The sequence below is a fragment of the Lathamus discolor genome, chromosome 5 (genome assembly GCF_037157495.1).
Source record: "Lathamus discolor isolate bLatDis1 chromosome 5, bLatDis1.hap1, whole genome shotgun sequence".
Classification (NCBI taxonomy): domain Eukaryota; kingdom Metazoa; phylum Chordata; class Aves; order Psittaciformes; family Psittacidae; genus Lathamus; species Lathamus discolor.
In genome coordinates, this window is record NC_088888.1 from 7,830,674 (window position 1) to 7,853,919 (window position 23,246).

General features: G+C 41.7%; 1 long non-coding RNA gene across 1 annotated transcript in view; it reads left to right on the forward strand.

The window, feature by feature from the left end:
• The window catches only part of LOC136016003 (uncharacterized), a 257,578-nt gene that overhangs the window by 201,940 nt on the left and 32,392 nt on the right, over positions 1-23,246 (forward strand). The window contains exons 4-5 of the long non-coding RNA XR_010613450.1: positions 15,786-15,993; positions 16,324-16,392. This is a non-coding gene — a long non-coding RNA (uncharacterized LOC136016003). The remainder of the gene's footprint in view (positions 1-15,785; positions 15,994-16,323; positions 16,393-23,246) is intronic.

Below are 23,246 nucleotides of genomic sequence, written 5' to 3' on the forward strand. Positions count from 1 at the left end.
AGTGTCACTCATCCGAAGCTCAGCCAAGGTGACTTGGTTTCTAGGCTTGAACACTGGGTGCATATTCTTATTTTCATTAGACCTTATCCCTGTGCAGGCGGAGGGCTGGAGGAAAGGCGATGTAAGGAAAGGCTGTGTGAGTTTGGGTTGTTCAGCCCACAAGCTGAGTGAGTTTGGATTGTTCAGCCTGGAGAAGAAAAGGCTTCAGGGAGACCTTATTGCACACCTTAGTTCTTAAAAGGGGCTTATGAGAAAGATGGGGAGAGACTTTAGCAAGGCCTGTTGCAATATGACGAGGGGTTTTATTAAACTAAAAGAGGGGAGATTCAGGCTGGATGTGAGGAAAAAATTCTTTACAAAGAGGGTGGTAAAACACTGGCATAGATTGTCCAGAGAGGTGCTGGATGCACCATCCCTGGAGACATCCAAGGCCAGGCTGGACATGGTTCTCAGCAACCTGATCTAGTTGAAGGCGTCCCTACTCATTCCTGGGGGTTGGACTAGATAAGCTTTTTGAAGGTCTCTTCCAATACGAACTATTCCATGATTCTAGGAGCAGCTCAGGGAGATGCCAAAGTGCTGGCAGAGGCACTTGTGTGGGCTTGTGCTCCTTGAATGAAAGTGTCTCACCCTTCTGGAAATGCTGCTGTAGTGTCTGACACTCAGCATGCTAAAACGAAACATGGGCTGCTCTGGAATGCCTCCCTCGAGCAGGCTGATTGGGAAGGGTGATGACCTCACTTTCACATGCTGCTTTTTGCAGCAACTTTTTTTCTTTCTTTTTTTCAATGCACAAGAGTAACAAGTGACTCTCAGGAAATAATTTACTAATACTCAGAATTAGTTCCTTGCTGGATGTCTTTGGAACAGGCTGCCCAGGGAAGTGATGGAGTCATTATCGCTGGAAGTGTTCACAAACCGTGTAGATGAGGCCCTCAGTGCCATGGGTTAGTGGTGGCCTTGGCAGTGCTGAGGAATGGTTGGACGTGATGATCTTGAAGGGCTTTTCCAACCTGGTTGATTCTATGATTCTAGCAGCATTTCAGTAAGGATAGTTATGGGAGGAGTAGAAACTCACAGGGAGTAAGGTCTTTATATATGTCAATTAAGAGATGATTTTGCCTGTTTCTACCCAAGAAAGCACAACTCAGAAGTTGAAACGCTCTGGGCAAAGTGGCTCCAACTGCTTATTATTTTTCAAAGTATGGGGTGATAGACATTGATCAGCCAAAAGGAAAGTCAACACAATTTGAATAGTGGGGTATGTATCTCTGAAAGCAGCTGGCAGGGATATCTCTGGGATGTGTGCATTAGCTGAAAGAAGCCTCTGCATTGTGGGAAGCTGTCTCATAATGTGAGATGCTTCCTACGCTCGCGCAAGAAGGATCCAGTGAGTTCTTGCGAAACAGCGTGGTTGTTCTCTGCTACCTGGAGCTGCAGTACCTCAATTACCGGCATCCCATCTGTAACATCTGTGACTCAAGATGAGCTGGACTGTGCACAGAAACCCATGGTTAGTGACTAAAGGGAAGTGAGAAGGATCTGGCTGTAAATTTTACAAAGATTATTTTATATTTACTGAGACCACTTCAGAATGCACGCAGATACTGTCACAAAAGGTTACATTTGCAGAAGCACTTAATTCCATAGGGGTTAGGTATTGATTTACATTTGAGTCACACAGTGTGAACTTTGAAAACATAGGGGAAAAAATTCAACTAGGAGTATGACCTCAAAGAAAAATAAATCAAATACGGGGTAGTTTGAAGATGACCCAGAAAGGAGCACAACTGCTTTTGGTTTAAGTGAGCAAATCTTTTAGAAAATAAAAGAATAAATAGCAATTACAAAAAGAGTTTATGGTTAGCAATACATCACTCTGTGTAAATATATAAATAGCTTATCCACAGCATTTAACTTGGAGGGATGGAAACTAAAAGGGAGGAAATGGTAAGGAGAAACAGGCTTCACCCTCGTGGTGGAGTCATCAAATGTATTCTGGATACAGTGAGGAAATAGCGCAAAGTGGCTTACTCCCAGTTTTAGTGACTATGTAACAGGTTTGAATTGAAATATAGAAGAATTCCCAGTGGTTGTTTTGGAACTTCCATGCGATTACAGATAAATAAGAATATATTCAGATCTGTATCTTCATATCTGCATACATAGAAGTAGGATAATTACATACTATATCCAAAGTCCATCATTCTCTCTTACTGATAATCAGTTCCTTAATTCAAAGTATAATCTAGTGTAGTGTATAGGAAGTCATAAAAGTTGAAAAGAAAAATAATAAAGTTTTGTCTTCTATGTGCTAAATACATTTTAGGTCTTGATTTTATAATGGTGGAAGTTACAGCTGGAATATCTTCACCAAACAAATATATGCAGAAAGTTCCATTTTCCTACACAGGATTAAGGTAGATGGCAAACATGGTGCCATCCACCTTGTGCAATGTACACAGCTGAGAAGGAGCTCTTTTTATAGAGAAGTCTTTAGAGTTCTACAGTTACCAAAGTAGTCAGTGCTGCAGCCTTATTACATACTATTCTGTATATTTGTATCCCTATTGACTTCTGGTAAGGGAATGTTTTGGACATTACTAGAAATGTAAAAATCTCTCCAAACTTCACAGAGTTGTTCTCCATTATCTTAACCCTTCTTTAGCTAAATTGAAGTAATGATTTTTTTTTTCCTGAATTTGCACAATGGCATTTGCAGTATCCTATCTTACTTTTCACTTTATAGTGCTATCCTAGTGCTTTCTGTTCTTTTTCAGCATCCTAAAGGACAGTTACAAATAAGAAATAATCTTATTCAATTAGATTTCTAAAAGCAAAAGAATCTTATTTTGCTACAGAAATAATCAAAGAGTTATAGCAATCCAAGAAATGCAATATTCTCAGAACTCTGGACTGTTTCACAGACAAGGTGGGTGCATCTATACCTATAAATCTTAGCTATCAGAATAGATGGATAGATGAATGGATGAAATTGGGCTATCTATAAATGGATAAATTGGGCTTTTCCAAGTGTCATCAGTAATCATCAAACCACTGAGTAATCACAAAGAAATTACCATTTTGCTTCCAGAATAATGCCTTGGTACTATTCGGACAGCAGTTTATACAGGGAGCAACGAATGGTCATAAAGAGCAGTGATGAACTGCATTTACTTATTATTCTCCTTTCCAAAGGATTCAGATTGGCTGATCTTGTTGAACACTGCCTGACTCTGATACTTTATCACTAGCCTTAATTTCCTAAACCATGTTTCCTAGGTTGCTTCAGCTAGTAAGATATTTTGATCTTGATTATTTGAAGTGATCACAAACCAGTGCAAACGTTATATTACGGGAAAATATTTTAGTGGAAGAAGAAAATAATTTGCTGTTTAAATTGAATGTCTGTGTATTGAATAATAATCTGCTCTAGTAATTAGCTTTCAAAATAGAGCTGGTAAGATGGATAAACTAACGAAATAAAAATAATTTGTTCTGCCAGCCTTCATGGGATTTTAATTTCCGGTATGTTATTGGAAGGAATATTTGGTGAGAGGGAATTTCTGAAGGATAATTCAGCAGGACACATATAAAACAGAAGAAAGAAATGTTATCCTTTAAAACTGGCAAATTGTGTGTGGAAGGTTACCTTATTTTTCTTCATCTATTCGATATAAACCATCTAAATACTTGCTTTCGGTCTTAGTGGAGTGAGAGGTGTTATCATTAAGATCACGTGGCAGAGATTATAAATCTCCTCATTTTACTTTTGCCAAACTTCAGAGCCACAGAGGTGAAATTTCCTGTGCTTAAGGTCTTGTGAAGACTGTTCCCAACATTAGCTGGGAATAGGTCAAAAGAGTGCCATCAAATGGAGTTGCTTGTGCCCTCATCATCAAATTAAAGAAACAGTCCTTGCTTTTGTGTTTGCTTAACATGTAAATTTTGACATGAGAAATCACCAGGTTTAGCTTGCAGTATACTAAACTGTTAACCCTTACAAAGATATTTTTCTCTTTTTATGGAAAGACTTAAGTCAAGAACTACTTTGTGTAAATTAGCACGATTTCAGTTATTTCAATAATGAAAGCAAACCTACTTCCCTCCCTTAATTATTTATACTGTAATATCCATTATAGCTATGAATATTGTCGAATTAATGATGCTTTTTTCATTTATACCAGCAAAGGCATGATATACTGCCCAATATACCTAACTTAATTGGTATGGAGTGAATGTTGCTCCCTTTAAACAAAGGTAAACTTCTTGCTGTGTGATTTATTACAATATGTGGTGTGGCTCCTGATTGCATGTAGGACCTCTCTGAAAAAGCATCATGAATAAGAAGCCCCACAAGGGAACTTGTTTTCTGCCCAAATAATTCCAACCTTATGCTTCCAGTCTGCACTAAGCAAAGTACACAGCCGGCTAGAGAAAGAGCAAGCATGCATGTGCACATGTGTATGCAGGTGAGGAGAAGGGCTAGAAGAGGCAAAAGAGAGAGGGTTGCAACTAATTTGAGCACAGCTGCTATGGGAAGTGAAATTACTTCGTTTTCCTCAACAAACAGAAAGTTAAAGGCAAATTATTCCAAAAAACCACCCCAGTAATAATTATGAAATCTTCTAAACTGAATGCAAGCCTCTGACTCTCTCGGCGCCTCTGAAGTGCAATAAATATTTTATGACTGTGAATAGCATTAATAGCGTGTAAACCTCACATGCGTGCACACACACACTATTCCCCAGAGGGAATCAGCTCTTGAGTGTACCAGACTCCAAGGCACTATTCCCATGCAGGAAGCCTGTGTGCTTATGGGTGTGTGTGAAGCAGTTTTCAGGCTGGAGGAAGAGCTGTCCATAGCCTCCCTGGGTTTGAAGAAGATGGGCTTTTCATTGGAGAGTCTGGGCTAATTCAGATCTGTGCCAAGATGTCAGCCACGCTGGATTTTAATGCCCTGTACCTGATGAATAATTTCATTAATCAAGCACTGGCTGTTTACTTCCATTAAGCAATAAGGGACTCTGAGAGCGGATTTTAGTTGAGCATTACTCTGCCTTTTTTTATTCCCTTAGACCTTGGCCTGATACAAAATTGAGGTCAGTTGAAAGGCACACACCGATTTCCACAGGCTTTGGATGGGACTCTTTAGGGACTGAACTGAATTACAGATACTGTGATAAGGAGTCCTGAATCCCTTTCACATGCGCCTGACCCTCAGAACAGAATCTGGCTCTACATGTTATGTTCATCAGCCATCTTATACCCCTGTGGGAAATCTTGTGGGCTGAGAGGAAATAGGACATCAGTTCAGGAAATATATGGGGCCAGAAGAGAAAAGCTCTGTTAGAGTGAATGCACTCTCTTTTGTAGGACAATTGCAATTATTTGCCTTGTAGAACAATTTCTTTACAGGTTCATTTAAATGGTTAATTAAATTGTAAATTAATACACTTGCCTTCTATTTATTAGTACAATTAATATAATTGAGGGAACGGCGCAGAAAAGAAAAAAAGGATAAATAATGCAATTAACAGTTTTATGAGGAAGGATGGTTTTGTGGTTGATGGAGAAGGGAATCGCAGTTCTACTTCTGCTCTGTTACAGATACTCCAGATAAAGTACTGAAGTACTTCCCTCTTTAAGATGGGTGTAGTAATCTTTGTTTTTCAGGTACTGTCTCTTTGGATTGTCACGTTTTAGTACACCTTTGGCTTTGTCTGAATGCTTGTAAAACCCAAGAAGATGCCAGCCATTCTTGGGACCCCATCAAGAAACCTGCCATAGTCTTTTAATTTCCCTCTTCTGTAGGAAAATTAAGGGATTTAGGCTATCTTGTGGAGCCATTTTTTCAAATTTCTATGGCCAGTGCAAAAGGGAGGGATCGGGAAGATTTATACTGTTTCTTTTATAAGGGGAAAAAAGGAAAACTGTTCATCAGCTGCCTTTTACTCCTAGCTTGATATGGTAAGGAGCAGGGCAGTCAGGCTGGACATGCCCTGGCTTTCTGACTGCTCTCCAGGCCAGGTTGGGGTTGATTATTTCCATTCTCACTTCCTTTTGCCAGTTTAACGGCTGTTCATCATAGCCACCTCCACTCCTTTGGAGTTCTCTCACCTTCTAGATGTTCTTTCCCACCTATTATGCTGCTTGTCTGGTTTTGATTTGGGACGGGTATGATGTTAGAAATGAAAACGATGTGTCAAGCTACCAGGAGGAGATAGACACCTGGAAACCTGAGTAGTTTTTCTGTGTCTTAGGGGAAATATCTCTGCTTACTGCTCTTTTAATATGCACATGGGTAAAACTTAGGTTATTCATGCCAGAGTTTTATGGGGCTTGGATGTTTTGGGGTTTTTGGTTGTTTTGGGGGGGGGAATTTTTTAATAATTTTCAAATAATTGTGTTATATCCAGTGTTCATATGTGATGTTGGAACTGTTGTCTAACTCATAGTGTGGCACTGGAAGCTACGTTATCTTGGCTCTGGCATTTTTAACAAGCTTTAAATTTCCTGGTTTCCATTCCAAGAGGTCCATACTTCAACTAAGGCAAGCCATGCAGAAGGGAACTGAATGGCTTTTTGCTAGTGTCCGGGTCACCTTCCACTAGACCAGGTTGCTCTAAGCCCCATCCAGCTTGGCCTTGAACACTGCCAGGGATGGGGCAGCCACAGCTTCTCTGGGCAATCTGGAAAATGCCTTGCAAGCGTACTTGTCTAAATGGTTTAATATATTTGTCTAAATGGTTTAATATCCATAAACAGTGAATGAGAATTAGAACCAGAGTTTAAATGCAGATATTGTCATGTGATGAGGTGGTGGAGAGTAATCAATCCATGGAGCTGGACCTTGTCCCAGGGCGCCCCAGGCCTTGTTATGAACTAAACATCACACCATGGCCTGGGGCAGCTGGTGCCTCTTAGCTTCTGCTCTCCTGTCTTCTTTTCTCCCACCTTGAGAAGTCCCCTGCTCTGAAAAGCCATGAGGTGGAGGGTGCCCTTTCCTCTGACATAGACCAGCAAGGGCAGCACCATTAAGAGCTGACCCCTGAACGCTGTGGAGCAGTCACTGTGGTTTTGTATGTAAGGGGGCAAGGGAAGACCTTCTGGTGGTGTTTGCAAGGGTGTGCTTTGGGGTCTGGATATGAGCGTTAGGCAATATGTGGAAGAAGCCCATCTCTTGTCCATAAATACTGAATGTAAGACTGGTGCCAGTTCCTTCCCATATGCTGAAGGATAGTTCAGGGTGTAATCAGGACATCTCTTTGACTGAATGAGAGAGCTAAGAGTTTTTACCCTGACCTATTTAAAGACTAAGGTTGTTGACCTGATTTCCTATACGTTTGTTAATTTGGTTGGTTTTGGAAGGACTGCAGAAATCTCTGTGGTTGTACTTGCCAGGTATGCATGGTTGTGGATAGGGCCCAGCAGTTGCTATGCATTAGATGAAGTGCTGCCTGTTCCAGCAGTTGTGACGTACATAGGGTAAAAGTGATGGAGGAGGAAGTCTAAACCACCCCAGCTTATAGTTACTAGAGTTCTGACTACAGAAATAAATATAATTGAAGACAAGTAAAAGGCTCAGAGCAGCTTTGGCTGCTGAGTGTTTGCCCATATCTGCCAGATTTGTATTACACATGATTACAATGTAATAACTAGGCCAAATGCTTGAAGAACCAAAACCAATCCTGTATGGCTCAAAGTGATAATACCTTGATTGATTTTAGGAGAAGCAGTAGTAAGTCCCAGACACTTGTCTCCTCTATTGACTTGAGCATTAATTAATTTATGAGTGGGTTTCACATTTCCACATGGTGTTGCAGAATTACAGTAGAATTAATTACTTGGTAATCGGTGAGTCCCATTAGGTGAAACAATATGGACTTGTTCAGTAGCTTAAACATTATTCAGCATTAGCGTAGCAATTGTATACCCATTACAATGATGATGCTTTTATTTAATATACCTTCAATTAGTTCTGGTTCATTTTGATCTCTACCTCCAAAAAAAACCAACATTCAATCAAGAGCTGTGACAAGAGCAGAATGATAAATATGCCAGGGCCAGCACTGCTCAGTCCTTCAAGGGTGCTGCACAGGCTACATGAAGGTGAACTTCAGAACTGTTTGCCTTAGGTGGTTCTTTTCCTTGAAACATCATCTATAGAGCATTAGCATGTTTTCATTCCTTAATAGAAACAACATTCATGATTCAACCATTTACAATATTACCTTTGGACCTGCAGCAACTAATTAAGGTGAATAGGGCGCACAAAGTCTTTCCCCTATGCTTCCTCATTGCCTGAAATACTCAAAGGAGTTTGCCTTTGTTACAGGACAAGAACTCCATTCTTGCAGCCAGTTTCTACCTCTCCAGGTTTTGGAGGTCCAGCAGACTGGGAGCATAGTGGTGGGGTAGGGGACATGTCCTTGGGTGGGGAACCCAAACCCCATCCTGACAGTAAGGGCTGCTCACAGGGAGGGACCAGGGGGACTTGCCCCTGTTTCTGCCTCCACCGGAGACCTCTCTGTAGAGCTGGACCACAGCATCTAGGCCTAATAAAATCTGCAATTCAGCCCCTGTGCCGGGTCAGGTTGAAACTTAAACATGGAAGGTTTAGGTTGGATGTTAGGAAGAAATTCTTCACTGTGAGAATAGTGAGGGTCTGGAACAGGCTGCCCAAGGAAGCTGCTGAGAATGCCCCATCCCTGGGAGTGTTCAAGGCCAGGTTGGACAGGGCTCAGGGCAACCTGGTCTAGTGGAGGTGTCCCTGCCCATGGCAGGGTGGGGTTGGAACTGGGTGATCTGAAGGTCGTTTCCAAACCAAACCGTTCTGTGATTTTATAATTCTTTGTGTGGATCACTTGGGGGGGTGTGGGTCCCCTCAGAGCAGCATTGTATTGCCAGTCACCTTATAATCAGTTTTGCTGTGCTAATATCACTTTGCTGCTTGTCTTTGCCCATATTTAAATCAAAGCTATCATTATTAATCAGAGAATTAGAAAAACGAATAAAGGAAACAATTCTTATTCCCTGGAGGGTGTGATTTTCAGGGAGGCAGTAATGCATACAGAGCCTTTCCCCTTTCAAATCCCAGCAAGGGCAGCCATGACTGAAAATCATTACCATATGCTATTTTGTCTGTCATCTTTGTGAAATGTGTAAGTATACTGGACAGATTCCTATTACATAAAATAATATTACAGGGGGCACGTTCAGAGCCTCTGCACGCTAGCTGAAGATAGAAGAGAGGAGCCCGGAGGAAGTGAGAACTCCTGAGAAAAAACTCAGTCCTACGCTACACACTTTTCTGTGTGGTGATGTTTTTGAATGCCCAGCCTAGAAAGCTGCACTTCATACTCACAGTCTGTGCATGCAAACTCTTTAATATAGTTTCTTCTGGGCTCTCAGGACTGATGCAAATGATGTGTTTCTGATTAATAGCACTCTGAAAAACGTGGATCTCAATTTCTTGTACCCACTCGACTTACACAGTGACAGTGTGAAGTTCTTCTCCGTGACCTGCCCCAGAAGTGCCACCTACTAATCTGACGACTGTTAACTCACTGAGCATAATGCTCATGAATTTATTCTCTGTTCATTTGAGTTCTGCTGCTCTAACACACAGATGAAGAGTTTCTTCGTACACTTCATGCACACTTGTCCTAGGAGATTGTGCGAGTACTGTGTACTTCACATTCATTTGCTGTGTTGGTTTCTCTGGCAACTAGAAGGTGCCTTTGATCCCCCTCTACCATCACTTTGTTTTTGCATTTTGATGATTTTATCATGAATTCATGTTTAATTCACACCGAAGTGATGCAGTAAGTGGCAACACTCAAAGAAAAGATACTTTTTACAAAATCAAACCATATTCATTTGAACTCTGGATGAACTACTGCATTCCTTTGAAGTAGAATATATTAATGAGGACAGATATTAAGAAAAAAGGTACTTACTCAAAGTCACATTTTTATTATCTGAGGTTGCAGTGCAGGTAGATCTGTCAGATAAAAACTGGAGTGTGCTTTTAGTAAACTTTTAGTTGAAACACACTGACAAGTGACTAATAGCTTTGTGTTAGGTTTTTGATTCTTTTGGCCATTTTTATCTCAGTTTTGGCTGCTTCATTATGTACTCACTGATATACATGAATTTCATGGACAAAATCACATGTATAATTAAAATAAACTGCACAAATGCAAGACGCATTCAGTGGGGTGGTAATAGAAGTTGCCCCATCCCTGGAAGAGTTCAAGGTGAGGTTGGATGAGGCTTGGAGCAACCTGGCCTAGTGGAAGGTGTCCCTGCCTGTGGCAGGAGGTTGGAACTGGATGAGCTTTAAGGTCCCTTCCAACCCAAACCAGTCTGGATTCTGTGACTCATTTCTCCTTTCTATGAACCAGCTTGAGCTAGCCTAAGAAACTTGATTTTGTAGGAAGTAGAGGACTACTCTTCTTTAAAACTAGTTTTCTTCCCCATGGCAGGGGTTTGGAATGATATGATTTTTAAGGTCCCTTCCAACTGACACCATTCAATGATTCTATCATAAAAATAATGAACAGATATTTGAAATCTTTTCTAAAGTTTCTGACCAAATTTGCCTCCTGCAAGGCATGTCAGGTGGATTGATACCTCCTACCCCTTGGCTATGGATTAGATATGTTGTGAAAGCATGTCTCCTGTTACTCAGAATCTGCTCTGATGGACAAGTGTGGCGTGTGTACAAGAGAGATGGTAAGAAAGTAAAAGAGAGAGAAAATAAAAATAGGTGGCAAGGGGCCCAGAAGCAGTAAAAGTCTGAATGAGAACACCTCTATCACTTCTGCAACAGCAGCTTAAAGGCCCAAGGAGAGAAATAGATTTTGTAAATCAGCCTAAATATTTTTTACAGGGTGCAGTATGCAGCTTAAGAACCCAGTTGCAAAAAATAGCTTTTGCAGATCAGTGAAGAAAATACATTTTACTGGCTGCTGTTTAGGAGCAGGGAGATGTAGGATGGGGAAGACCTTTTACAGGACAAAGAACAAATACTTGTGTATGTGGAGGGAAGGGGGTTGTTTTGGTTTAGGTTTTTGGTGTGGGTTTTATTGGTTGTCCATAAAACGCTACATGAAGGAAGACACCAGCATTGTGTAGCCATTTTTATTGGTTCCTATAAAACCTGTAAGCCTTCCTTATGTTTTAAAACATTATTTATTGATGTATGTTTTTCTATTAACTAGTCATTTGTGCATATAAAGCATCCCTTTGTACAGCAGTCCTGTTACTGATTCTGCTAAATACTGATTTTGGAGAAGCCTTTTGAAATAACAGAAAAGAAGTAAATACGTTGGGTGGCAGCTCTTGTTTTTAAATGAGAAACAGAAAGATCAAGCAAAAGGTCTTCAGACAGCAGAGGTTGGAGCCATATGTAAGACCCAGTACTTTTGCTGTTATGTGACTATTTCGAGAAGCACGATGCCTGCCATCACAGGCCCAGGGAAGGTCCTGCCCTGAGAATATAGAAGGATGACAGTGGAAGTGCAGCTTTACCAGACGAGAGGGGGGTTTTGTTACTAGTCAAGGGAATTGGTTAATAGGTCTTAAGGGGCACTGAAATTGGAAGGAGGTGTTTACAAAGCTGTAGCAGTTTTTTGTTTTTCTTGTCTGATCCATCTTTCTTCAAGATGGACAGGAACTGTGCACAGATTGGGAACAAGATAGACTGGCAAAGAACATACTGAATCTGCCCACTCGTTTCTTATGTCAATAAGAAACTGAATAGAAAAGATCAGATCATTGAGACATTTTTCATCTTTAAAAAAAAAAAAAAATAAAAAAAAAAGGGCAAAATACTCTTTTTAGGTTTTTTGGCAAAACGGCATGTGGGGATTTTCCAACCTCTAAATTACTCTGCCGTGGAGCAGGTTCTCTCATGCTTACTTGGAAGCTGGGGCAGTTTTTGTGAGAGGGGAGTTGTCTGTCTTCTGCTCCCTGCAACATAAGTGCTACAGGAATAGTCGCCAGGACCAATCAAATGATCTAATACCACTGTCAAAGGAAACGTTATATTCGCCTAGGTATTTCCACCTTCTTTGGGACATGTTATTGATGGGTTGTCCAGGTGTCTGGTGCCAGGAAGGGGTTTGGGAAGCCATGTGTATTCCTCCTCCTTGCAAAAGGACGTCTTTTTTTTGTTTTGATATCTGTTGTCCTGAGGTCTGCCCATTTTCCTACATCGGAACTGCTTTTGAGCATTAACCTGGTATTTCCAGGCTAATCTGTATGGCTTCTTTGAAAGGAGAGTTTCACCTAAAAAGTGGTTTTCTCATAACAAGTGGCTGTTGCCATCCAATGAGGCAGCCCTACTCAAGTATAAGGGCAGCAATAGTTAAACCTCTGTGCACTCAAACGGGCTGTACTCTCTTAAATTTTGGAATGGATGCAGTGAAATATTGCACTTTACCTCTTGAAGAAAAGACGTACATAGTCTGAAATCTATATGTCCAGCAAAACAGCCCATTTGTGGTGGGTTTCAAAGGTTTTGTTAAAGGTTTACCACCCTTTAGTAAAAAAATAAGATACCCACATAGAATCGACCAGGTTGGAAAAGCCCTTCAAGATCATCCAGTCCAACCGTTCCCCAGCACTGCCAAGGCCACCGCTAAACCATGTCACTGGGGGCCTCATCTACGCGGTTTGTGAACAACACTTCCAGGGATGGTGATTCCACCACTGCCCTGGGCAGCCTGTTCCAATGCCTGACTGCCCTTTGGGGAAGAAATTGTTCCTAATATCCAGTCTAAGCCTCCCCTGGTGCAGCTTGAGGCCATTTCCTCTTGTCCTATTGCTTGTTTCTTGGGAACAGAGCACATCCACCTCCTGGCTCCATCATCCTGTCAGGCAGCTGTAGAGAGTGATAAGGTCCCCCCTGAGCCTTCTCTTCTCCAGACTAAACCCCACCCAGGTCCCTCAGCCGTTCCTCATCACACTTGTGCTCCAGGCCCTGCACCAGCTCTGCTGCCTTTCTCCAGACCCACTCCAGCACCTCAGCGTCTTTCATGTAGTGAAGGGCCCAGAACTAGACACAGGTTTTGAGGTGCAACCTCACCAGTGCCCAGTACAGGGTGATGATCACTGTCTTTGTCCTGCTGGCCACACTGTGGCTGATAAAGGCCAGGATGCCATTGGCCACCCTGGCTACTGGAAAATGCTGTATGAAGAGAGAGCCCTTCCAGTAAGGGCTGACCAGCTCAGGAGAGGAGCCAGGCTTGGGTGACTCCTATTCTACTTCCAGCAAGAGAGGCAGAGCTTGGCTTTAAAACCGTGTGAATCTCAGATTAATTTCTATGTTTCTTAGGCATCTTTTACATAAATACAAATTCTGAGGAATTCTTTTATTTTTTTTTCTTGCAGCTTTAAATTGTGTACAAGGTTATACTGAACCAATTAGTTACAGAAACCCCACATTATTGAATTGGTAGCTGATTAAAAGAAAATGTAAGAAAGTAACTCATAGGAGGCAAGGGTTGACTTATCACTTGCTGCAGTACAAGGACCTTTTAAAGCCCTGGATAGAAACAGGAAGGTACATTTCATTTGTTTTCTTTCTGTGCTTGTGGCTAGTTGCCAGCTTGTCAGTGAGGTGCTCTAAAAAGGACATTGAATCATGACAAAGGCTGTCAGTACAGCTGTGTTTTTCCATCAGAATTGCAGGAAGCAGTCAGCTTCATGTGGTTTTGAAGCAAAACGGTATTCAGAGTCTTGCTTGCTTGAATTGGTGCCTGGGTTTGTTCATAAAGTTCTGTAAACTTTTTGACTCATGTTCAGGTTAATAGTTTGCTAGAATCATGTAGCCTGGATGCCTTTGTGTTGTTCAGATACTGATTACCCAGACGTCTACTTTCACATGTTCTTCTATGTACAGGATCCTCATGTCATGTCGGATCATAGAACTGGGAGATAAGAGAAAGGCTGTAGGCTACTTCATTTGCAGCTTTTTAACTCTTTTAGTCTTTTTGTGGTTTTTTTTTCCCCTTCTCTTCAGTGCAGAAATGGAACTTCAGGCTTGTCTTCTCTGCAGAGCTAGATAAATGTTACCCCTTTCAGCATGTGGTAGCTCTTGCTGCAGGTAGATTTACATGAGTCGAGGCAAGTTGATTTATCTTCATAAGTGGCTACTCTTTAGAGTTCTCTCCTGTGGTGGTGCTCATGCCTAATTTATTTGGAGATTGCAATGCTCTGACCCCTAGACAGAAAACGGTACCAGCCTGGAAGTCACGTAATTCAATCAGCTATAGTCTACAGCAAGGCGGGATCCTTCACATAGTCTGCACAAGTCTGCTTGTTACAGGCACTACTATGATAGAAATAGAAATAGCAGTTACAGCTGAGGAATTCTGTAGGAAAACGAGACAATGATTTCATTTCTCTTTTTGGCAGGGTCCAGCAGGGTTCAGAGAGATGTGGGAAACTTTTATTCTTCATGTGTTAAAATTTTCTCCTTCAGCACGTTGTTGGCAAAGCAGGGAATGTGACACTTGCAAGGGATTCAGGTGTGGCTGAGGACAGAACAGCTTCAGAGAGAGTATGAAACAGCTCATCTTCTGGCACTGTCAGTCATGCAACCCACCGTTTTGTAAGCCAGTCACATATCACTGGTGATGTGGATTAATCCACTTTCTGCCTATGCCATCACCTCTTGTATTTGCTATTCCAGTTTCATTCCTTTTTTTTTTCCCCTTTTTTTTTTTTTTTTTTTTTTTAGAAGACCACAGGGGAAATAGATCTCAGTGACAGTAGATGATAATTTTGCTCGATGCACTCTAGCTCATTACACAACCTGTGTCTTTCTAAACCAGAAAGGATTTACATCTCCTCCTATCATTTCTGCCACACTCGGATTCAGTGAAAAAGCTTTGGGATGGCTTGGAGTAAATTTAATTTTCCCTGCTGTTCCACGAGGTGTGAATCACTTTCTAGCAGATGATGTCACTGCCAATTTACAAGTTTTTCTTCCTGTATTTCTCTGTAGGAGGAAGCCTAAGGACTCTCTTTGTCATGGTAATGAAGTTAGGTGTAGAGGGTTATGCAGGGCAGGAGACAGTCTTCAGACTGTTTTATTCTTGCCAGCACAGCTAAGAAGCCAAGTTTGAAAGGTGGGACATGAAGTGCCACATTCAGCCTCTGGCTAATAGAGACTGCAGGATTTGACCCGGTTCCATTCTGGGATACTGTGAAGGCTTGCTTTCGGTGGCACCTGTGACTGTAGGTTGAACAGTGAAGAATTGTGTTTGGTTTTCTTTATTTCTGACACAGAAGTTGAATTACGCTCTGGAAAGCTCTTCCTCAAAGAGCAGAACGTTTTATTCTGTTTAGAAAAAGAAGTGCCTTTCAGTGTTAAGAACATTTCATACCCATAAATATTGAACTGTGGGTTCCTGTGAACTGTTCTTGACTCCTTGCTCTTGATCTTTTACTAGGAAGATGCACGTGATTGTTTCTGCTTTCACTAACTTCCCCAGCTTTTCAGTAGGAGGAGAATAGTTGGTGAATGCTGCTTATTCTTCCCATAAAACTGATCTTGTTGAAAGAATAATAGCATACAAAACGAAACAGTTCTGTATGGCAAATGTAATTCGTGTAGATACATATATATATATACACATAAATGGGAAACCAAAGTATGCAATCCTAAAAATATTAATGCATATCACCTCTGTACTCTCTTTGATGCTCTAAGTACCTTATTAACCCCAACAAACAGAATTGCTGGGCTGAACTCTGTCTCTGTTTTATAGATGAGGACACCAAAGCACGATTTCCCACAGAGCAAACTGTCATAGCCACCGTCTCCTTCCTAACCAAGGACCCCTTACTGCAGGGGTCTTCAAATAATAACCAATGAGCTGCAGCAGAGCAGGACAAGCTATCAAAACCAGTTAGCAGGATGGAAAATCAGCACGTATGGGACAGTCGGCGATCCAAAATGAACTTGTTAAGTGAAAGGTATGAACATTGCGTAATTAGCACTGAAAGAGTAGAGGTCGTTCCCAGATTATCAGTGTTTATTAGTCTTCAGAGGCAGATATTAGCATTTTCTGTAATTCAGTCATACAGTTCTTCTTTACATATATTCTGTTCGGTCCTTTCTCAGATGCGTATGCTGCCTTCAAGTTAAGTTTAGCATCTAGTTCTAGTCTGCTCTTTGTGTATCACTCATTTGGAGAGTCAGTGTGGAAGAAGGTTAAAGTTCTAGATTGGGAAGGATGGGTGGAAATTACTCCTTAAAAACCTAAAACAGGAGCAGATCCTAATTTATCTTTTTTTTTTCCCCAGAGGCCTCAGTCTTGAGAACTGCATTTATGTACGATGCAGGTTTGGATGGATGGCTCTTAACGACCAAAGGTAAGTTCTTGTTGAGTGCTTGAAAACGTATTTAAATCTGCATGGTCTCCATCCAGCTAGCAGAATATCTGAAAGGATTAAATAGAACTATTGTAAAATGTTCCTGTTAGGCAAAAAAGAAAGATGCAAGTAAAATTCATATTTGCATTGAATTCTGTTTGTTTGGCTTTATGAGCATATGCAGGTCAGCTAAGTTTATTTATTCCTGGCTTGCTTCTTCTCATGTTTGAGGGCATGCATGCCTTGTAAACACATTTGCTTATTCCCATGATGATGCCAGACATTAAAAGGGTCAAGCTAACTTTGTGGCAGTGAATGCATTTTCTGATACTCGGTACTTCTTTAAGTGTCTTTTAGGCAAGGATCAAGCACATTATAAAAATTGTGCTTAAAGTGTTACCCATCTGTGAGCTAAAGAAATACTATTTTACAGGTAATACTGATAAATGGAGCGAGGGAGGTGTTGATTCAGTAAGCTAGTTAAGAAAAACCTTTCATTCTTATTTGGGTGCAATCCCTTACTGTGAGTAAAACACATCGGTTTCACCAACTCAAAGCCCCTCTCCTCTCACACACCCAGCATGATCATTCTTGGTAGAAGTCGTTTGCAGTCCCTGCCTTCTTGTGTTCTTCCTCTCAGGTAGTTAAGATCATCACTATGGAAGGTATCTCTTTGTATTAACAAAAAACTTTTTACGCTTAACTACTGTTTTAACTTTGTTAACAAACGTATACTGTTGTCAGCAAAATGAATATACTCTGCAAAGCGTGTGGGATAATTGCCACGACACACCATACCCTGGGATATGAGTAAGCCAATGTGCTGATGGTGCCTATGCCCAGGCACCTGCAATTCTGAAGGTAGCTGGTTCGCAGAGTGCTATTTCCTTGTAGCTTTTATTCAAGGGGACCTCCTAATTACAGATGTTCTGCTCTTACTTTTTAGTGTGCATATTTCACTTGCAAGCAGTGGGAGAGAGTTCATGGGCTTTTAACATCCAGAGTACTGCTGATGCATTTTCAGTCGTGGAGCGTTGTGTTGTTGGCCTTTCTATAGCCATGTGTTGACTTGTACTTGTTTTAAGCCATACTTGGGCAAAAAAAAAAAACAATACAAAAACTCAGATCTCTGTCCATTAACTTTCTACGGTTTAGCTTGCAGCAAGCATCTGGATTTATTCTAGGTATATTTTGTAGGTGAATATTTCAGAAAATCTAGCCCAGTGGCTCCTGTAAGTTGTGTACTTAGTTGCATGACCAGGTCGCCCACCATAAGACTGTGTGGTATGACATATGTTGCTCATTTGCTTTTGATTTCTCTATTCCTTTTGTCGTATTATTGGATTTGTAATGGATAAATCAGTATCTTCACACTGTCAAAATCTCGTGCAATTACAGACACTTGGAAGAAGTTTCCTCATTTGTAAGCCATGAATCACATTACTTAATAACATTTGGCCACATGATAGTTTCTTCCCCTTGACAAACCCTGCCTTACACTCTCCATTTGCTGATCTTGTTAGAAATGCTATAGCAGAAGTATGTGTGGAATCTAACTCCTTAGGGAAGCATTTACCTCTGCTAAACCCAGGACACTCTTGCAGTCTTAATCTTCATTCATCCCTGTGTCGTGGTGATGTGATGAGAAGTTGCATCTGCAAGCACTTTGGTTTTTGACCCATGCTTTGGACAGCACTCACTTTCTCCAGTCTCTTTTGCAGCTATGTTCTGTTGGCATGCTCTGGGACTGCTTGTGCATGCTGCCCATAGTAGGTCTTCCATCAAGAGCCATCTCTGTGTATCTGGAGGATGCAGAAATGAGCCCGGCCTTGACCAAGTGTAGGAAGTAATGTGAATAAATTATACCTGGCACTTCACAACCTGGGTTTTTAGGATTTTATCCAAGCAGGGGGAGAACATGCTGGCCACTTGGCCCAGTGAAACCTCTAAAGGTGCCTTTATGAATGCTCTTGGTTGTGACTGGCATATCTGAGGTGTCATGCAGGGCTTTCGTGATCTCTCATGAAACAGGCTTATGAGCTTTTGCTTTCCATGTATTGCTCTCAAAAGGCTAAAGCGGCACAGTGGCCATACATTGCTTACATCTTTTGCATGGACTAGACAGCTAGGCAGTGCCGAGCAATGGTGGCTTTTCTCTAGCAGGACAGTTTTTTTTTTCTCTGCTGTAAATACTGGGCTTGCAGACACCAGCCAAGACCAAAGATATTTCTTTGCAAAAAAACCCCACAAACCCAATAGAGTTAATGGTACAATGGACAGAGACAGAATAAAACAATGATGAGCAAGGCAGGCAGAAAATTATTTGTGGCAGGATAGCTACAGGAGAAGAAGTGATAAAACCTGAAGAAACAGCAGGGAAGCATCTGTCAGTGCTTGAGATTGCATCTTGCAGGGAAAGCCAAGTAGATACTAATGATCTTAAAGGTCTTTTCCAACCTAGTTAATTCTATGATTCTGTGTTGGAGAGACAGGGTGAAACATGTAGTCTGAGAAACAGAAAAGGAAACTGGACATGAGATTAGTTGGGAAATCTTTGAGGTGGAAGAGTAAGACAAAAAAACCACAAAGTAGGTAGGTGGCTATAGCATACAGATGAGTGCTGGTTCTGAGAGCTTCATAGTGTCTGTGAGCAATTCAGAGACTCTGCCCAGACATGCAGGAGACACTGGAGAAGACTTGATAATACTTGGTATTTATTAGCAGAATTCAACCCCAGAGTCTCAGTTCTTTCAGAGCGACCAATGGAATGAAGATTTTTTTTCTTTTTCCACTTTAAAATGATATTTTAAAACAAATAACATTATTCTAGTCAAGTCGGCCAGGCTAGTCAGGCAAAAACAAGACAGTGGTGAAATTGTTTTACGGTATTCCACTCACCAGGCTTGCAGGCTGCAAATAAAGGACCAAATTTGCCTAAGTTTCCTATGTATGAAATGAAGCTGCCATCTGCCATCCTGCAGCTTTCTCTGACTCTGATTTAACCTAGTCATACCCCAGTCTGAACTGAGAAGCCCTTTCTCAGTTGAAGTGGAGGAAGAGGGTTCATTCAGGGTCTTCAGATTCCTGACGCTATCTGCCAGTAAGCTCTCTGCTATTTACGCTTCTGTTTCTGCTGTCCTGGGTTTACCAATAGCCGTTTTTCTCCTTCTTAGTGACTGGTGCAAGCTCTGTGTTTTGACTTCCAGCCTGGGCAGAGAGCTGAGAACACCGATTGTTTTTAATTGTTGCTAAGTAATGTTTATTCTGGCCAAGGACTTTGTGAATCTCATGCTCTGCTGGGGTCGAGGGGAGGCCGGGAGGAAGCAGAGACAGGACACCTGACCCAAGCTAGCCGAAGAAGTATTCCATACCACAGTATGTCATGCCAAGGGAGGTAACTGGGAGTTACCCGGAAGGGCACGGTCTCTCTTTGAGGGGGTCAAACTCTTTTGGCGATGGTATCCTAGTCTATTCTCTTGTTCTTTTATCATTATTATCATTGGTGGTAGCAGCAGTGATCTGTGTTATACCTTAGTTACTGGGCTGTTCTTATCTCAACCCGTGGGAGTTACATTCTCTCGATTCTCCTCCCCATCCCTCTGGGAGCGGGGAGGGTTGGGGGGTGGGGGGGAAGGAAAGAAAGAGGGAGAAAAAAATAAGGGGGAGGGGGAGTGAGTGAACGAGCTTTGTGGTTGGGTTTAAACCATGACACTGCTTAGAAGCAAAGCTCACTTTGGAGGCACAGTAGAGGTTTACAGTTGGTCCAGCCTTCTGATTCCTTTGACAGGAAATATTTAGTTCACTGAAGGTGGAGCCAAAATTGCCTCACATTTCAGGCAGGAATCAATAGCACTTAGGTGCTAAGCTAGTACCCACAAAGAGTGGCCCATGGACTCTGTTGGACAGGGCCTCAAGTAACCTGGTCCAGTGGAAGGTGTCCCTGCCCATGGCAAGGGTTTGGAACGGGATGACCAGAGACTGGTCTTTTCCAAACCAGACTATTCTATGATTCTGTGACTTAAGATACAATAAGGTAGCAAGATGCTGAGGTGACAGTGACAGATGGAGACTTAGCTCAAAGGAGAAAGAGGGAATATTTTGATCAGCCTCTCTGGAGTGAGATTGGGAAGAGACACCTCCTACTTCAGGTGGCATAGACAGTCCAGGAGAAATGCTGGGCCTCATGCTCTTTCATTCTCTTGGAAGTTGTTTCAGTGGTTTTCATGCTGAGAACAATGTGATAGTGCATGCTCTGTCTCCCCCACTCTTGCCTTGTTGGACATCTTTCCTGCCAGTGGGTGATGCACCAGCAGGGAATTGTACTTCTTCCAAGGAAGCAGTCACCAGTAGCTGAGTTGTTAAAAGCGGCCATGAGACATTTGTGAATGATAAATGTCAGTGTGGCAAGAATGGATGTCTTAAATGTGGCTATTTTCATGCGTTTAGAGTGCTACCTTGGCTACGTGACACTGACCTGTGACTTAGGAATGTTGTGTCTCTTCTTAATGAAGAACACAGTTCTGGATGTTTCTTTTTTAAAGGCAGAGCACTGTAATCTCCAGACCATTACTCTTATTTCAGTGTTGTGTATCTTGAGGTCCTGTATTGTATACATCTGCACGAGCAGGAGGCTTTTCTTTACTGAGTGCCCGTGAAATGCGTATTTTTAGAGGACAACCCGCTGTTCATCCTTGGTTATTTTCAAGCTCCTTTCTGTAACTCAGTCCTGTTAAATTGTGTTAAGCACAATGGCTATTACTGTATAGCTGTAAAATTGGTTGCTTTTTCTCATAGCAAAATGGGCATTGTAAGGAAGAGGCAGTGGAATTGGGGTAAAGGCAAGATCTGTTATTCGAAGCCTGGGAAATCTTTGAGTAAGGTTGAGCACAGTGGTGGTGCCTACAACCTGTGAAAGCGCTTTCACAAATAGCTTACCCCCAGTGTCTGTGGAAACAAATCCTATTCAGCATGATATATGAAATCATAACCCTCTGTAGTATAGGAATCAATGGAACCATTCATATAATAGATGACTGTTCGGGCTTGTGCAGTCTGCTGCTCAAACATAATTGGCATCCATGTAATAAAATACTGAACACCAAGGGAAATGTTTTAGATGCTTAAGAGTCATCACGTGGTTTACTATAGGAGATTGACATATGACTTTGTAAAGCAGAATGGGCTAACTAGCACTTGAGTTGCCATTAAAGTATTTAATACTGTGTTAAAGAAATACAAAGATTTTAGGTTTTCCTTGTGTTTAATGTATCATCAAAATCAGCTATTAGGGGTCTAGTGGGAATAATAATAGAGAATCAGATTGAAGCTGTGGATGCCTCTTCCGTGGCAGTGTTCAAGGCCTGGTTAGACAGGGCTTAGAGCAACCTGGTCTAGTGAAGGGTGTCTCTACCCATGGCAGGGGGTTGGAACTGGATGAGCTCTAAGGTCCCTTCCCACCCAAACAGGTCTGTGATTGGCAAGCCAGTGTTTTTGCATGAAGTTATTTCTCAAAGACACGGATGCAAAACAGTGTTGAGAGTGCAGCATTGCTGACAAGCAGGACTGGGTGAACAGTTGTACAGTACGCTGTACATTGTAAGCTCTTCTGAATGGAGCCTGGTTTTTGCTGTATGCCTACATGGTGTTTAGCACAGCTGAGAGTCCTTATCTCTGCTGGAGGCCCCTCTAGATGACACTGTAAGTGAAATAATAATAATAGTCAGCAGCATGTCTTAACCATGTTAATAAATTCCCTGTTTAGAAAGAGGACCTGCTAGCTTGGCATTTGAGCAGACTTGCAGCCTCTTGGTCTTAACCCTGCAACTCTTGGGCTCTGTTTAGATAATTATGGTAAAATAACTCTTTCATAATATCATGGTTCTATGGTAGCATTGCATCCAGCATCCAGAAAGCAAGTTTAAAGCTAGCTCTGGTCTGCCAGCATACTGCAGTCCATAACATAGACATGCTAATGTTAAGGGTTGTTCTTGCTCTGCAGGGTGATTCTTGCACACATAGAGTTACACTGAACTACCAGAACTCCCCTCTTATGTCAGCTCTGCTCATCTGACCATCTAGTTTGTCACCTTCCATTTAACTGATCTTTCGAGTGAAGCAAGAGAAAGCAAATAACTACAACTCACAAGTGAATGATGCTCAGCACATCTGTCTTGCTCCACAACATTCAGTTCCTTGAAGGAGTGTGTTATTTCTCTTCATTATTAATGCTTTTGATTCTACCAAAGGAAATGGCAAAAGGAAAACGGTGTTCTGCCTTTTGAGTGTTGCATTAGGTACGCTGGTACTTCTTACCCTCCAATTCTGAAAGGTGGCTTAACCACACCAAGTAAATTGATCGTTTACATTGAGATGTGGTACATGCAGATGATTCATATGGGGTATTAGTAATTCATGGGGTATTAATACTATTCTTTGTGTAAGAGGTGGATGTCCGTCTTTCTCAGATCCTTAGCTGTGGTGATTCTGCTCAGCCCTGCTGAAGCTTTAGAGGAAACTTATTCATAGCAGAGGTACATTCTAGCTTTTATTTAGTTCTGTGTGGTTTTTTTGGTTTTTTTCTTCTTCATCAGTCTTCTTTTGTTCCTGTTTTAATTAAGTGATGGGTCATTTTGTAGCATGGAGGTGGCTGGTCTCTTCTCCCAAGGAACAAGGGGTAGGACAAGAGGAAACAACCTCAAGCTGCACCAGAGGAGGTATAGACTGGATATTAGGAACAATTTCCTCCCCAAATCAGGCATTGGAACAGGCTGCCCAGGGCAGTGGTGGAGTCACCGTCCCTGGAAGTGCTCACAAACCGTGTTGATGAGGCCTTCAGTGCCATGGGTTAGTGGTGG